Source organism: Protopterus annectens, chromosome 2.part0 (genome assembly GCF_019279795.1).
Source record: "Protopterus annectens isolate FY-2018-M chromosome 2.part0, PAN1.0, whole genome shotgun sequence".
Lineage (NCBI taxonomy): Eukaryota > Metazoa > Chordata > Ceratodontiformes > Protopteridae > Protopterus > Protopterus annectens.
In genome coordinates this window covers 1,300,068,030-1,300,085,442 of record NC_056728.1, presented here as the reverse complement: position 1 = coordinate 1,300,085,442, position 17,413 = coordinate 1,300,068,030, and the positions used below count along the sequence as shown (strand labels likewise).

The following is a 17,413-nucleotide window of genomic DNA, read 5'->3' as shown; positions in this document are numbered from 1 at the left end:
CTTTGAGAGCATTCTTTGACAGATTCTAGACATGGTAATACCTTTTCTAGTAATTAAAGTTTATTTCACCCTCCATAGTAATACCTTTTCTAATAATTAAAGTTTATTTCCTCCTCCATCCCAGACAAGTGCAGTTCTGTATGAACTTACCATAACAGTAGATGTTCTACTGATCACTGTTGCAGTATTCCAAACAGATGGGTTATCTTGTCAAATAACCTAGATGTTCGGCTGGGGTACCAAAGCCAAAACCTTCAATACAGCCATATGTCTGATGTATGACCTAAGCCCGCAGGGATAAGGGTACATATAAGCGGATGCATGAGCATGATTCCTTAGACCATCTCCAAACTAGTAAGCCTGAAGAGGCCTGAGAAACAAAATAAACTGAATAACTAAGAGGGGAGGCAGAAAGTCCATGATACTCCTTGGTCCATAAGGAAAAAAAGGAGAAGAATCAGAAAAGGAAGAAGGCAGGGAGGCAATAAATACTGCAACAATGACCAGTACGACATCTACTATTATGATACATTCTCACACAACTGTATTATGTTCTTCCTTAGATCAGCACTGCAGTATTCCAAACAGTTGGGTGATTTCCAAGGCTTAACAGGTGTGATGGGTGGATGGAAGAGGAACCAGAGAACTGTCTAATCTAGGGAGGACTGACCTGGTGTGGTGAAAAGCAGCTCTGGATCCAGAAAAGGCATCCAATGTGTAATGTTTGGTGAAACTATGCACAAACAACCAAGCAGCCGCTTCTAAACTAGTCAATCCCCTTGTACAAAGGTTCCAGATGAGACCAATGCTCTAGTAGAATGAGAGAGGGTAAGGACTTGCCATGTACAGTGTTGTCAAAGGAAATAGATTTAAATAACCAATTAGCAACAGTTTGCTTTAAAAAAGGTTACCTAACTTGGAACCTTGGAAAGAGACAAACGATTATTCAGATTTCTGAATATCCTTGGTTTTATCCAGGTAGAATCTGTGCTGTCTATATACATCCAGGGAATGGAGAATTCGTTCTCCCTTATTTTGTGGACTTGGGAAGAACGTGGGAAGGTTTATGGCCTGATTGACAGACAGTTCATTAACTACTTTTGGCATGCAAGAAGGACTAGCCCTTAAAGACACTGTGTCCTTATGAAATATAAGGTTGGGAGGAGTTACTACAAGGGCTTGTAGTTTAGAAACTCATCTGGAAGATGAGAATACTACCAGAAGAATAGTTTTCCAAGTACAGAATTTAAGAGCTGTAGATGTGGCTGCTTTGAAAGGATGGAGAGTGAGTTTCTCCAGCACAAAGTTTAGGATCCAGGGAGATGGGGATAGCATGCCTTGGCGATTTCAAGTAGAGTGCATCCATTAAGAACAGTTTTACCTTTAGTCTGGTCAGAAGTAGTGCGTGCAGAGGTAGGCATGCAGATATGGCTGAAAGGTGAGCCTTAATAGAGGAGTATGCTAGGCTTGGTTGCAGCAGTTCACACAAGAGAGGACCACTGGGGTATTAGCCTGAAGTGGGTCATGATATTTTGGAAGACACCATACAGTAATTCTTTTCCATTTTGCTATGTAAGATTTTCCTACCTCCTGAAGAACCTTAAGCACATCCAGAGAAAGTTGGTGTCTAAAAGGGATATGAATCCTATCATCCACCCTATCATCCATACTGTCAGGCTGAGAGATGACAGGCTGGAATGAAGAAGTAAGTACTTCTGCTGTGTGGGCAAGTCCACTGTGGAGACAAGGTTCTGGTGATGTGTCCTAGTTAGATGGAACAGAAAGGAGAACCAGTAGTACCTTAGCCAAAAGGGAGCCAGTCTTCAGTAAAATGTTTGTCCATTCCTTTTAGATTTTTACTATTATCGTGGGAAGCAGAGGAAGTGGAGGTAAGGTATATCAGAACTTTCTAAGGGAAGGACACTTCTTCCACATTCCAAGCTCGAGGACAGTAGGCCCTGGTGCAAAAGACGGCAAGTTGTTTGTTGTTGACTGAGGCAAAAAAAATTATCTGTGGCACCCCCATTTGTGGACTGTGTTTAGGAAGATCTCCTTGTACAACATACATTTGTGGGGATCTTCTCTTGATCTGCCTAGAAAGTCTACCAGGACAGTTTCCTATGAAATAATATAAACTGCTAGGAGGGAGAGGTTTACTTTTCTGGCTTGCTCCCCAGCCAGAAGAGCCAATCTGCACAGTTAATAAGATCTGGTCTCCCCCCTCACTTGTTTATTTACAACATGACCATTGTATTGCCTGTGAATACCCTTAATGGACCTGGTTTCCAAGAATGGGAGAAAATCTGCAGGGTCTGTATAAGTTCCCTCATCTCCTTCAGGTTGATGCGCTCTGGTCTTAGGTTTGCAGGCCATTGCCCCTGAACTTTCAAGTTGCCTGTCCATTCTGCCCTTACATCGTCTAATGAATCATTGTGCAGATCCTGTAATGATGCCTGCAGTTTGAAGGGAACATCTGGGTGTAGTTTTATTGGTGATATCCACCACAGTATTTTCTTCTTAAGGCATGGCAGGAGAGGAACTTGCTTATCCATGGAGCCAATTGGATTTCAGGTACCACCATCTATTTCTCATATGGAATATGACAAATGAGACTATGGGAATGGTTGCTGCCATGAATCACAGTGCTCTGATGATCTCCCTTGTGGTACACAACAGAAGAAGGAGAACAGACAGGAAATAACTACTTAGGCTCTGCACTTTGTCTGGTGGCAGGAAGACCTGCATAAGTTTGGTATCTAGTTTGCACTCCAAGAAAACTACATCTTGAGTTGGCTTCAATGCTGACTTTTTCAGGTTGTTTGTGAAACCTTGGGCCTGAAGTAGGACCATGGTAAATCTGAGGTGAGTCAAGATTGACTGCTGAGAAGACGCCTGTATTAACAGGTCATCCCAATAAGGAAATATCTGGATTCTTTTAGCCCTGCAGTAAGCTATCATTGGGGCAAGGCATTTTGTGAATACTCAGAGGGCTGTAGAGAGTCCAAAAAAAAAAGCAGAAAAATGAAAGTGTGATGAGCCAGTAGAAAACCTTAGACAGTAGGCAGAGTGAAAAGTAATGTGGAGACAGGTATCCTTTGGGTCCAATGACACCATGAAGGCTTGAGGAAGGATGAAAGGGAGCTGAGTTTGCAAGGACAACATCTTGAACGATGAAACAAGGAGGAAGTTGTTGAGGGTGTAGAGATCCAGAATTGGTCTACAGTCTCCTTCTTTACCTGAGACATGTAAGAGTCTAGAATAGAACCATCTTCTCATGTATTGTGGGAGTACTGGTTCTACTGTTTCCTGTTCTAGTAATGTTTGAATGATGGGATGATGCAACTATATTAAATTTTGTGGAGGAGGAAAAGGGATGCCAATGAGAAGAAGAACTTCTTTCCAGGTCATTCTGCCACTGCTCTGGATGACTGAAAGCACCCATTTGCCTGAAGTGATGAATAGCCATTTTTTGGGGATGAGGTCAACCTTTTAGATAGGGGAAGGGATAGACCAAGGGGGTGAGGAGGTGATTAAAGGTAGTTAGGTGGACATGTCTGGTTAAGGAGGCCTCCCAGACCTAGAGTTCCTGCCTGATTTGTCCTGGAATCTTTTTCTGGTCATTTTCTTGGCTTTATGGGAAGGCCTGGGTTCCATGCAAGTGAAGGAAGTGGAATTTGCACGGCAACTCCTCTGGTATCTTGGTACAGAAAGATCTGCCTACAGTCCTTCATAATTTTATCTTGTTCCTGCATTTGTTGGAAAGATAAGCCTCATCTGAATCAAACAAAAGATCCTTATTTAAGGAAGAGTCTATATGTTTTACTTTAATATCTTCTGGAAGGGGATGAGAATGCAACCATGCATATCTTTTGATCACAGAACCTATTGCAGCTGCCCAGGAAAAAGATTCTACTGCACTGCACATGCTACTTGTGAAGCCTGAGCCACCAAGGATAAGGTTTGTTGTTTAGTGATGGATTCCATGGGAGAGAGTAATGTCTCATTCATATTGCTGTGGATAGACAATAAGTGCTTAGTCATTGGAGTCTGATAATTCAGTGCTCTAAAGGCCAGCATGGAGGAAATATAAACCTTTTTCCCAAGTTTGTCCATTGCCATACTGTTTTTATCTGAAGGAAGAGCATTGGCAGTACAGTAAAATTTCATTTAACCTGCAGGTTGCACCCATGGGGATTGGTAAATGCTGGTAAAGTGTAGTTTCCGGTTGCTTGAGAGCTGCTTTGCAATTTTTGATTGGCTCGTTTACCGGCACACAAGCCAATAAAAAATCTCAAAGCGGAGCTTATTCTGTTCAATGCAGAACAGCTAGCTGATCTGCACTGAGTAGAAGTGACTCCACTTTGTGATTTTTGGTTGGCTCATATATGGGCATACGAGAAAATCAAAACTGCCGGTTGCTTGGGAGTGTCGGTTGCTTGAGTTCCAGTTAATGGAGACTCTACTGCAGTAATTTAGAGGGCTTATTTGTTGACATGAAAAATACAAACGGGTCTGCAAAAGGGTTTTTGTACAGAAATTGTAAGTCCTAAGGTACCCTGTAAAACCTGTTAGGCCTTTTTGTAACATGTGGCTGAGAGTTTGGTGCAGTAGAAATTGATGCATAAGCATTCAGGAAAGCCTCGAGAATGGGGGGTACAGCAGTAGGGGCAGGGTGCCCGATTCTAAGAGTTCATAGTATCTCTGTTGGACTTTCTGTTTAGAATCTCATCCAAAATGCTACTTCATATTAACAACAGTTTCCACAAATTAAGCTTCTTTGACAGAGGAATCAGGAGAAAGGGAATCTTCACCATCAGATGCCACTTCACCTGGTGAATGGATTTGGGATAAATAGGCTAAAGTGTGCTCATCAGTCTGATTCATCCTCTTCATCTTCAGAAGAAGAAGAAGCATCTAAATTATCTCTTTTAAAAAGGACTGTGGCCTGAGTGAAAAGAAGATAGAGATGCATTAACAAGTCTGAGCAATGTCAGAAAATAAGACTTTTTTGGCAGAGAGGGACAGTTGCAGGTTGAAGCTGCATATAGCAGAACTTTAAGTGAGGCAAACTGAACTTCACAGCACAAACCAGAAAGTACAGTTGTGTACACTTACCATAAATGTAGATATTTGAGTGTCTTCACTGTTGCAGTCATCAGATTTTGATTATCCCTGCCAGGGTAGCCCTCAGCCGGCCTGAATACCAGAGACTTAGTATTTCTGCGTCAGTTGCTGTCACTTGAGGACTGACGTCAGGTTGTCAGTGGTATAAAGGAAGGAAACTGATGCCATTACATCAGTTTTTCTTGCCCTAACCTGTCAGGAGCCCCCATACTAGGAGGCCAGGCTCTGGTGGCAGAACCCACCAGTGGAAAATAAATACCAATATGTCCCTTTTAAGGAAAGGAGAACAAGGAAGAAGGGTAACAAAAGGAAAAAGGGGGAAGGAGGGAGGGAAACCAGGATTGCAACAGTAAAGACACTTGAACATCTACATTTATGGTAAGTATAGACAGCTGTACTATGTTCTTTGTGTTTCACTGCTGCAGTCATCATATTTGGGTAGATTCCCAAAGCTGAGGAAATGGGTGGAGGCAGTCAAGGAAGCTAGGGGCTGGCTAGCATGCCCTGCATGACTGCAGAGGCAAAACCTGCCCTGGATTTGGAAAAGAGAGGCAGGTGGTAATGCTTGGTAAAGGTGTCAACAAATGTCCAGGAGGCAGCCTCCAGGATATCCCTGGTGGGGACTCCTCTGAGGAAAGCTGCAGAGGTGGAGGCTGCTCTGGTGGAGTGTGTCCTGACCCCCTTGGAGGGAGGCTTGCCATGTTGTTTGTAGCAGAAATGGATGCAGTGTGCTATCCATTTGGAAATGGTTTGCTTGAAGATGCCTTTGCCCTCTGCCCCTGAAACAACGCTAACCAGCAGTTGATCAGACTTTCTGAAGATTTAGTCCTGTCCAAATAGTATCTGAGCTGCCTGTGCACATCTAGAGAGTGCAGAATCCTTTCCCCTTTGTTTTGAGGGTTAAGAAAGAAGGTGGGCAAATGGATGGATTGGTTGAGAGCGACACAGGACACCACCTTGTGCCTTGAGCCACACAGGACACCACCTTGAGCATGAAGGATGGATTCCTTCTAAGGGATACCCTGTCTGCATAAAAGATGATGAAGGGTTTCACAGTCATGAGTACTTGCAGATCAGAGACTCTTCTGGCTGAAGTGATGGCCAGGATGAAGGCTGTCTTCCAGGAGAGGAATTTCAGCTCTGCAGAAGTAGCTGGTTCGAAAGGAGGCAGGGTGAGCTTTTCCAAGACAAAGTTAAGGTCCCAAGCTGGTGTTGGTGCCCTTCTGGGGGGCCTCAAGTTGCTAGACCCTCTGAGGAGCTGTTTAATCAGAGGGCGTGAAAAAAAGAGGCTGCTCAGTGGGAAAATGACCAGAAATAGCAGAGGCATGAATTTTTATAGAGGGAAAAAGTGGGACCACTGTGTAGTAGGGTCAGCTAAGTAATCCAGGATGTGAGGGATGGAGGGCTGTGCCATATTAGCCCCCTTAGCGTGGATCCAGGTGCAGAACCTTTTCCATTTATCTGCATAAGACTTTCTGGTGGTAGGGTGTCTGGCCTCTCGGATAACATCCAGAACCTGTTACTGAGGATGGCAGATTGGTCAGCGGTCAGGGTATAAGCCAAGCTGCCAAACTCTGGGTGTCTGCAATTGGGGTTGCATGAATTCCTCTTCCCTCTGAGTTAGAAGGTTTGGAATCAGAGGATGATTCCATTGAGGCAGCAGAGACATGCTGCGCAGCAAGGGGTACCACTTCTGTCTGGGCCAGTCTGGAGCTATGAGAATGGTCCTTGGTTTTTCCTCCCTTATTTTGAAAAGTACCCTGGGAATGAGAGGTACAGGAGGAAAGGCATAGACCGAGAGGTTTACCCAGGGGAAGGACAGGGCATCCACTTTCCATGCCATGCAGTGATGCTCCCTAGTGCAGAATTTGCTGAGCTGATGGTTGGTGTGGGAGGCAAAGAGGTCCACCTCTGGGGTTCCCCATTTCTGAGTTATTAGGAAGAAGGTGTTTCTGTTGAGCTGCCACTCGTGGGCATTCAAAAGCTTTCTACTTAATTCGTCTGCCAGGGAGTTGAGAGAGCCTGGCAGGTATTGTGCGAACAGGTGTAGTTGCATGGAAGAGCCTGTAAACCAAAGGGTCATGGCCAGTCTGCACAGCGGGTAGGAGTGAGTCCCTCCCTGCTTGTTGATGTCCCACATCACAGTGGTGTTGTCTATTTTGATCAGGAGAACCCCTGGAGAGGGAAGGGATTTGAAAGCTATCAAGGCCTGCTGCACAGCCATCATCTCTTTTTGACTGATGTGCAGGGGGTTCCATTGGCCCTGCTATCCAGGTGCGCACCCCAAGCGTAGTCTGATGCATCTGTGGTGAGGGTCTGGGCGGCAGGGTGTGGGGAGAAGGGCAGTCCCTTGTGAGAGCAGGCTGTTGCCCACCAAAGAAATTCCTTCCTCAGTCAAGGAATAATAGGTAGAAGAGTTTCCAGATCTTGAGAGTGTTGACACCAAAGGCTCTTTAGGTACAGTGAAGTTTCCTCATATACAGTTTGGCATATGGAATGAGGAGTATGCAAGATGCCATGAACCCGAGGGCTTGCAGGATTTTCCTTGCAGAGAGTTGAGGCCTGGTGGCCAGTTGAGAGAAGTAAGCTGATAGGAAAATTTGTTTCTCTGGTGTAAGGCATGCCATCTGGGATGCTGTGTCCAGACTTGCTCCCAGGAAGATTATCCTTTTGGTGGGTACCTGTCTGGATTTCTTTTCATTGATTGTGTACCCTGGGGAGGTTAGCAGTTCCTTTACAAAAGGCCAGGTCTTTGAGCAGCTTTTCCTGGCTGTCTGCCTGAATAAGGCAGTCGCCTAAGTAAGGATAAATTTGAATATTTCTTTGTCTGCAAAAGGCAATGGCCGGAGCCAGGCATTTTGTGAAAACTCTGGGAGCAGTAGATAAGCCAAAGGGAAGTGCACAGAATTGAAAGTGCTGAAATCCTGCCCTGAAGCGAAGATATTTTCTGCAGGACTCCCTGATGGGAATGTGGAGGTAGGCCTTTTTTAGGTCCAGGGTTGCTAGCCAAGCATCCTTGGAGAGCATGGATAACAGCTGCTGGAGGGTGAGCATTCTGAATTTTGGGATCACCAGGAAGATGTTTAGAATGGATAGATCGAGGATGGGGTGCCAGGTGCCCTATTTTCTGGGCACTAGAAAAACTCTGAAGTAGCCTTGACCTATCTGCTCTGCAGGAAAGTGCTCTACTGGCCCCAAGGAGAGCAGGGAATGGATTTGATTTTGAGCCTCTGCCCACTGATTTGGTGGTAGATCAGGGAACCCTTTTGGGGTTGGAAGGGTGTGGAAGGAGAATTTGTACCCCTGAGATACAATGTTCAGAACCCATTGGTCCTTGGTAATGATGGCCTATGTGCTTGAGTGAAAAGAGAGTTTTTCTCCTAGGGGTATATGACGATGGGCAGAGGCGAGGTCGGGAAAGGGTGAGTCACTGTGAGTTCTTACCATAAGGGGGTGGCTTAGAACTCCCTGGTTTTGAAGTGGAGGCAGTCCACTGCTTAGATCTCTGCAACCCATGGGACTGCTGTCTGGGAGGTCTATTTCCACGGGGCCTAGGCTGGCCCTGTTTACTATGAGCAGGAAAGGACCAGTGCTTGGAGGGAAAATGCTTGCTGAACCTAGGAGGATGTACCTGTAAGAAATCTTGAACAGTCTGCATAGATTTTGCTTTTTCTTCCAATTTTTTTAAGATCTCTTCTGGTCTAGTACCAAATAAGTTATATTTGTGCAAGGGTGCATCCAACAATTTTGATTTGACATGGTCTGGCAGGGGTTGTTCCTTAAGCCATACATGTCTTCTAATGACAGATCCAGTGACTGCCCTGCAAGAAGCTTCTAGGGCATCAAAACCACAGTGCAAAGTGTGTTTAGTTACTTGACCAGCAGAATGCATTAACTCCTGTGAATTTTTAGATTCTGCCCATGCAGGAAAGCAGGATATTTTTTGTTTAAGGAGTTCCAAGGTATGTTGCTGATATTTAAACATATGGAACTGACACTTTAGATCCCTGATAGCAAGAGTAGCTGAGGTGTATACTTTTTTACCCCATCTGTCTAGTGCTCTGGAATCCCTGTCTGAGGGGGTGGGATTCTTAGCTGAGGTTGCTTTAATCCCTTTTGGCCCTTGAGTAATGACCTCAGGGTCCGCTGTTGGTTTTTTAAAGAGATATTTGTGAGAGTCAGGGACTCTATAGTACATGTCTGGATTTCTGGGAGGAGCAGGAGGAAGGGCGTCTGGAGACAAGCTGGATTCAAGGAAGACATCATCCACCACATCTAAGACTGCGGGGACGGCTAACGGCCTGTGTTGTGGAAGGTCCAGGAACTCTCTATGTCTCTTTTTAGACTGTGGGTAATCTTGACTCTCCTAGTTGAAATGCTCCCTTAAGGTATGCAGGGTTTCCCCAAAGGTAAAATCCTCTGGGGGAAAAGCTGAAGGAATGGATTCCTCTGCATCAGAATCCTCATATGTGGAGATGGGCTGCATGTCTTCATAGTCAGATGCATCGGATTCATCTAACTCTTGTTCAGACAAAACTACTGGGGACAGATCTTTTTTCCTTTTTGAGGGAGTGGCTTGGCTTCCCCTAATCAGCATGATAAGGTATTCTGCCATTTTAAACATTTGAGACTGAGGCAAAGGAGCAGGCGCCCAAGAATGGGTAGTTGTTTTTTGGGGGATGGTTCGACACCTGGGCCTAAGGAACTCGGTTGTTTTCGAAAGAACAATAGCCGTGAAAGAAGGTTTTGGTTAATGTCAGGATTCAGTGTTGCAAAATCTTCCTTGGAAGCCAGTGCCTGTACAGCGGCTCCGGATCCATCCAAGGTAGAGATGACCGCAAGATCCTTAGATGAAGAAGAGTTCTGTGGCATACTGGACTCCAAAAGGGTCTCAGTAGAGGCCTGCGAATTAACTGAAGTGGGCATCAGGGCCTGCGAAAGCATCACACTGAGTTCCGGATGACTGATGACTAGCTTTGTGGTAGTGTCGTCGGAAGGTTTGGTCCTGTGTGCGGTCTGTCTCTGTCTTTATCTTTATGTTTTTTTGGAAGATCTTCTGTCAGATGGCTTACCGAAGCCATATCAGAATTCGGGGACTGTAAACAGAAATATCTGGCTACAATAAGGGCCCAAAGAATAGCTCTGGCGTTAAACAAAGCACAAAACTGACAACGATGGATGTCGTGGTCTGGCCCTAGACAAGTGACTCAGTAAGAGTGGAAGTCCCGGTGTGGTATTTGCTTTCCACAGGCTAGACAATTATTAACTTTTTCTGACATCGGTTAGTGCAAGAAAAAAGGATCCCCAACGGGGTACTTAGCTTTCGAAGACTTCAACTTCAATTCGGAAACGAAACTCAGGTAGCGGCCGACTGGCACTTGTGCGAACTGTTTCTGCTTCAGGCTCCATGGCAAGAAAGATTGATGTAATGGTGTCAGCTGCCTTCCTTTACACCACTGACAACCTGACGTCAGTCCTCAAGTAACAGCAACCAACGCAGAAATACTAAGTCTCTGGTATTCAGGCCTATTGAGGGTTACCCTGGCAGGGATAACCCAAATGTGATGACTACAAGAGTGAAACACGAAGAACATCTGCATGTGTAACAGTTTAGATGGTTGCTTGGCTTGGTGTAAAGGGTAATTTGTTGCAGACAGAATAAAGGAATTTTATAATTAGTAGAGCCAAGCCTACAGATTAAATGAAAAACATGATCTAGAATTCTGAAATCCCCATATCTATAAAAGTATTTGTAGCTTAACCTCACAAATCACCCATGTCCTAAATGTTTGAGGTGCTAAAGAGCATGACTGTGTGTTTGTATTTGTGGGAATTTATTTCCTTATTCTCTGTTTGTCTCTTCTGTCACTCCCTTAATGACACAGCGCACAAGGATCACCCCTGTTAAGAATTGTGCCAAGTTGGTTTACATCTTTGATTACAATCAGAAGTCTATTTCAGTCAGCTCTTGAATTACCATATTGCTGTGATTTTGTTTCTCATCAAATGGATGCTCTGCACTTATGCTAGGTCCAGTCCATAGATACAGATTTAGGCAGTATTTAAAGAGATGTAAAGATAATGGACAAGTTATTCCGGATGATTCTGAAGTCAGAAAAAAACAGAAAGAAAAATTAAAGGAGACTTTGGCAGAACTTAGAGGATTAATCTGTATAGAACAGGAGAAATTGCTCCTTTTTATGGAAAGTTGATGAAGACCCTCTATGGAGTGGGATGTACAATATAATTCTGGAAACCATATCTCCACATGAATATAGGCCAGATGAAGGTAGAAGAAAATGCAGTTTAAAAATAGATTGTTTGGTAAAAGGGAGATGTAAAGAAAGAAATACTTTCTTCAGAGACAGACAGGCCAGTAGAAAAATTGGCACCTGAAACTGCTTAGTTCTGTTCTTGAGACAAAGGGGGTTTGAAAATGCCAGTGGAATTCAGAAATGTGTTGGACATAATATGAGGTAGTTTTGCATCACTGTGAAAGCAGATAGGCTGTTTTTGCCTAGAATCTGCAGTAAAACCAGTAAATACAAGAACTGGCAGCACTGGCAATCTGTGTTGTGTTTTTCTGCTGACAGTGCCTGTATTGTGGTGTTGGCAGAAGGCATGTCGTCAGCTCTATTTACTTTAAAGTGATGTATTTTTCAGTTTCACTTATCAGTGTTTGTTTTCTTTTACAAGTGTCATTATGGGCTTATAGTCTGATCCTATATACGGTAACTAAAACGATGAATATAGCTAAATGTGTACTTTGATTCAGATATGCAACAGATAAATGTTCACAAGTCTCCTCCATTGCATATTTGCGTTATAACACCTGCAGAGATCCTTCTTACTTGTGTTAATTAAAAATATTTTGCAAGTTGTTTGATGTAGGCAGCATGGATTAGTTATACCCAATGTATGTTACAAATAAAAACTAAACTATGTTTAATAAAAGAGTGTGAAGCAGGGCTGCCTAATATTGGTATATCCCTGCCTCAAGCAGTTTGAAATGGAATCTTTGTTATACTTGTAAGGGCACTAGAGGTCATACACTGCTGTACAACATATTTGATTAAATGGCTTGACATTTGACTCTCATAGAAGTGTACTGCATAGAGATAACGCAGGTCACCCACCTATTTTGTGAAACTGCATTGCAGTTCTGAGCTCCATTCCAGTCGGTGTTTATCAAGGACGGGATGAAAGCATTCCCAGTGACATTACCGCAGTTAACACAGTAGTCAGGCTTCAGGAGTTAAAACAGAGCTGCTTGTATTGAGGTGGCTCTGCAGAAAATCCCTTGGGTTTACATTACAAGACAGAGGACCAGGTTTTCTGGCAGGAGAGGCCTGCAGGTGGACTTCTAAACTTCAGTTTTATTCAGTGATTAAGTTGGTGCTTTCCAATCCTCTTAACTGTCCAGTTTTTTGCAGAACATCCAGATTTTTGCCTCACGTTTTTGTAATGATCCTCATAAAATTTGTGGTTTTCTGGCAAATCACTGGAGATTAAAGTTTCTAAATAATGACAAACATTTGAGTTTCAGACTTCATATCCTTCCGAAAATGCATAATGACACAAATCCTGGTTTTCTAGCAACTTTCTAAGTTTATTAGAGTAATATTTAAAATTTGTCCCTATTTGTGGACCTTTGCCCCCCTCCCCCCATTATTTTAGGCTTTGTCCAGATTTCTTTTGCTATGAGGCTGAGAGGTATATCGCTTTCCAAGAGGTGTTTGTGAGTATTTGAAGGCTCATCAGCTTGACAGACTTGCACAGTTTGTGTCAAGACAAGGGTTTCCCTTATGTTAGTGAGACCCATGTAGAGCAAATGAGGTGAAAATGGCATGTGGATTCACCCTTTACATGTTGCAGCAGAAAATGACATGGAGAAATGAAATGCAGGGATGTCAGCAAAGGCTGAACATCTGAATGTCTCTGTAAAGATTTGCTTGTAAGAAAAGTACAGTTGTGTACCTATCATAAATGTAGATGCTCGAGTGTATTCACTGTTGCAGTCATTACACTTGGGTTATCCTGCTGGCAGGCTACCCGCAGTCGGCCCAAATTCCAAAGTCTAGGTCCGGCGTCAGTTGCTGTCGCCTCTTCCCTGATGTCAGCGCGCCAGTAGTATAAAAGATGCAGCCGACACCATTTTCTTCAGTTTTTCTTGCCCCAGATGTCAGGTGCCCCCAAACTGGAAGGCTAAAAATTATGCCAATAAATATGCATGCAGTAAAATAAACATTTCCTTCATCTACTAGCAAATGCACCACATAGGTTGTATAGGAAAGAGAAGTACAGATAAGTCCCAGCAAAGAAAAGGGGGATGGTGGGTGGGTAACCTGGATTGCAACAGTGAATACACTCGAACATCTACATTTATGGTAGGTACACAACTGTACTATGTTCATCGTGTTTCACTGTTGCAGTCATTACACTTGGGTTGAATCCCAAAGCGGAGGTTGGGTGGCTGGGTCTACATAGGATTAGGAGAGGCTATAAGGCCCTGCAGAACTGCAATGGCAAAGCCTGCTCTGGATTTAGAGTAGAGAGGTAAGTGGTAGTGCTTGGAAAAAGTGTGCACTGAACTCCAAGTTGCAGCCTCTAAAATGTCTTTGGTTGGTACTCCTCTGAGGAAGGCTGCTGAAGTGGCTGCTGCTCTGGTTGAATGTGGCCTAATGCCCTTAGGCACTGATTTGCCATGTTGTGAATAGCAGAAACGAATGCAGTGGCCTATCCATTTTGAAATAGTCTGCTTTGAGATAGCCTTTCCTTGTGATCCTGCAGCATATGCCACTAAGAGTTGCTCAGTCTTTCTGAAAGCTTTAGTTCTGTCCAAGTAGAAGCGTAGCTATCTGTGTATGTCCAAAGAATGCAGGAGTCTCTCACCCTTATTCTGTGGGTTTGGATAAAAAGTGGGCAAATGAATGGTTTGGTTAAGGGCCACACTGGACACTACCTTAGGCATAAACTTCCGGTTCATCCTCAGAGAAACCCTGTCTGGATGGAAAATGATTCCAGTGCCATGAGTGCCTGTAACTCTGAGACTCATCTTGTAGAGGTTATTGCTAGGAGCAGAGCTGTTTTCCATGATAAGAACTTTATTTCAGCTGCATTGGCTGGTTCAAAAGGAGACCGTGTACGTTTTTCCAAGACATAATTGAGGTCCCATGCAGGTACTGGTGCTTTCCTTGGAGGTCTTATGTTTTTGGCCCCTCTGAGGTACTGCCTGAGCAACGGATGAGAAAAAATAGGTGGTTCCGTATTGTAATGAGCTGAAATGGCAGAGGCATGGATTTTAATTGATGAAAAGGATAGGCCTTTGTCCAGCATCTCAGTTAGGTATTGTAAAATCCGAGGAATATTTGGTACAAACGTGTCAATTCCTTGTGCCTGGTTCCAAGCACAGAATCTCTTCCATTTTTCTGCATAAGATTTTCTGGTACTGGGCCTCCTGGCCTCCAAAATAACATCCATCACTGCTTTAGAGAGAGGTGTGTTCTGAATTGCTACATTATCCGCTATGCCGCCAGATTTAGGATCCTGAGTTGGCTGTGCAGGATCTGATTGTTTCGTTGGGTCAGTAAGTGAGGAATTAGAGGTAATGTCCAGGCTGGGCCTTGAGACAATCTCTAAAGGATTGGGTACCAGTGCTGGCGGGGCCAGTCTGGGGCAATCAGAATCATTTTTGGCTTCTCTTGTCTGACCTTTAGGAGTACCTTGGGGAGGAAAGGCATATACTGTTAGGGTTTTCCAGCTGAATGATACAGCATCCACTTTCCATGCTAGCTTGTGATAAGTCCTTGTGCAGAATCTCTGTAGTTGGCAGTTGTGAGGAGAGGCAAACAGATCTATGTCTGGGCATCCCCATTTCTTTGTTATCATGCTGAAGACCTGTGGATCCAGTTTCCACTCATGGGGATCCGTGAAGTTTCTGCTTAGTTCGTCTGCCAGAGTATTTTTCTTTCCTGGCAGGAATTGTGCTTGCAGGTGTACTTGATAAGTCAAAGCTGTGTCCCACAAAGTCATGGCTTGTCTGCAGAGGGGGTAGGAATGTGTGCCTCCCTGCTTGTTTATGTACCACATGACTGTAGTATTGTCTGTCCTTATCAGTAGTTGTCCCGGATGAAGTAGATCCTTGAAAGCTGTCAGGGCATTCTGAACAGCCAGCATCTCTTTTTGATTGATATGAAGATGCATTTGGCTTGTGGGCCATGTGCCCCGAATACATTTTCCTGCCATGTGGGCCCCCCAGGCATAATCTGATGCATCTGTTGTTATTGTAATCCCTGTTGTTATTGACTGCCTGGCTGTGGGTAGGGTGAATGGCTGTCCCTTGTTGTGGTGACAGGCCTGTGCCAACCATCGAAACTCCTGTTGCAGGCAAGGAATGAGGGTAATTAATGTTTCCAGGCTGTGGCAATGTTGAGTCCAAACACTTTTTAGATACCATTGTAGTTTCCTCATATGCAGTCTGGCATATGGAATTAGCAGAATGCAGGATGCCATGAAGCCCAAAGCCTGCAGAATTTTTCTTGCAGATAACTGGGTCTTTGTTGCCAACATTTTGAAGTAAGAAGTTAGTTGCCTTTGTTTGTCTGGTGTGAGATAAGCCATCTGGGCATTTGTATTTAAGCTTGCACCCAGGAATATTATCTCCTGAGAGGGTACTAGCTTTGATTTCTTTTTGTTTACTGTGTACCCTAGCCAAATTAATAATCTTTTTCAAATGCCAGATGCTTTAGTAGAATGTCCTTGTTCTCTGCTTGAATAAGGCAGTAGTCCAAGTAAGGGTATATTTGAATTCCTCTTTGTCTGAAAAATGCAATTACTGGTGCCAGGCATTTTGTGAAGACCCTGGGCGCAGTAGATAAGCCAAAGGGCAGTGCAGAGAATTGGTAGTGCATTGAGCCAGCTATGAATCTGAGGTATCTTCTGCAAGATTGTCTGACTGGAACATGCAGGTATGCCTCTTTTAGGTCTAAAGTTGCAAGCCAAGCCTTCTTGCACAGCATGGGCAGAAGCTGCTGCAGAGTCAACATTTTGAATTTTGAAACATCCAGAAATGTATTTAGAATAGACAGGTCCAGTATTGGTCACCAGGCTTTGTCCTTTCTAGGTACCAAGAAAAGTCTTGAGTAAAATCCTTGTCCCTGCTCTTGCTGTGGTACTTGCTGAATGGCCCTCATGTCCATGAGGAATGAAACTTGTTTTTGTGCCTCTGCCCATTGATTGTGTGGCAGGTCTGGTATACCTTTTGCCCTTGGCAGGGTGTGAAAGTGGAACCTGTAGCCCTGGGACACTATATTTAAGACCCATTTGTCCTGGGTGATCATGTGCCAATTTTGAGAAAAAAGTGCAAGTTTTCCCCCTAAGGGGGCTGTCAAAAGATAAGTGGTGCTGGCAGAGGAAAGTCATTGGGACTGTTTCCTGTATGGCTGTGATTTGTCTTCTCCGCTTTTGGAGGTAGAACTGCCCCACTGTTTAGCTCTGTATGAGCCCTGGGGCTGGGATCTACCTCTGGGGCGTCTGTATCTGCCTCTTTGTGGCCCATCTGACACTGGAAAGGACCAATTCTTAGTAGGCCAGTTCCTGCTAAATCTGGGTGGCTGTACCTGTAAGAAATCCTTTACTGTTTGCATAGATTTCGCTTTGTCCTCCATTTTCTTCAAAACACCTCCTCTGCTTTAGTACCAAATAAAGTATCATGCTGTAATGGCGCATCTAATAATTTTGCTTTAACATGATCAGGCAGATTTTGTTCCTTTAACCAAGCAAGCCTCCTAATGACAGAACCCGTAACTGCGGCCCTGCAAGAGGCCTCCAGACAATCAAAACCACACTGCAATGTATGCTTTCCCACTTGTTCAGTTGCATGCAATAAATCCTGCATTTCCTTATTTTCAGCACAATCAGAATTTGCCAACATTTTTTGTTTTAGCAGTGACATTAAGTATTGCTGATATTTAAGCAAATGAAATTGACAATTTAAAGCCCTTACAGCCAAAGTAGCAGAAGTGTAAACCTTTTCCCCCATCTGTCTAGTGCCCTTGAATCCCTATCAGAGGGGATAGGATTTTTTGCAGTAGAAGCCTTGACCCCTTTGGGACCCTGAGAAATAGTCTCTGGGTCAGCAGCAGGGTTTTTATAAAGAAATTTATGCTAATCTGGAACCCTGTAGTATCTGTGCGGTTTAACAGGGGCAGGGGGTAGAGAGTCAGGAGAAAGGCTGGACTCTGAAAATACATTATCCACAATGTCTAACACAGGGAGAATAGCAATAGGC

General features: G+C 44.0%; 1 protein-coding gene across 10 annotated transcripts in view; it reads right to left on the bottom strand.

The window, feature by feature from the left end:
- Nucleotides 1–17,413, bottom strand: part of LOC122793454 (amyloid-beta A4 precursor protein-binding family B member 2-like) — a 1,559,346-nt gene that overhangs the window by 835,528 nt on the left and 706,405 nt on the right. The gene's annotated exons all lie outside the window — the stretch shown is intronic.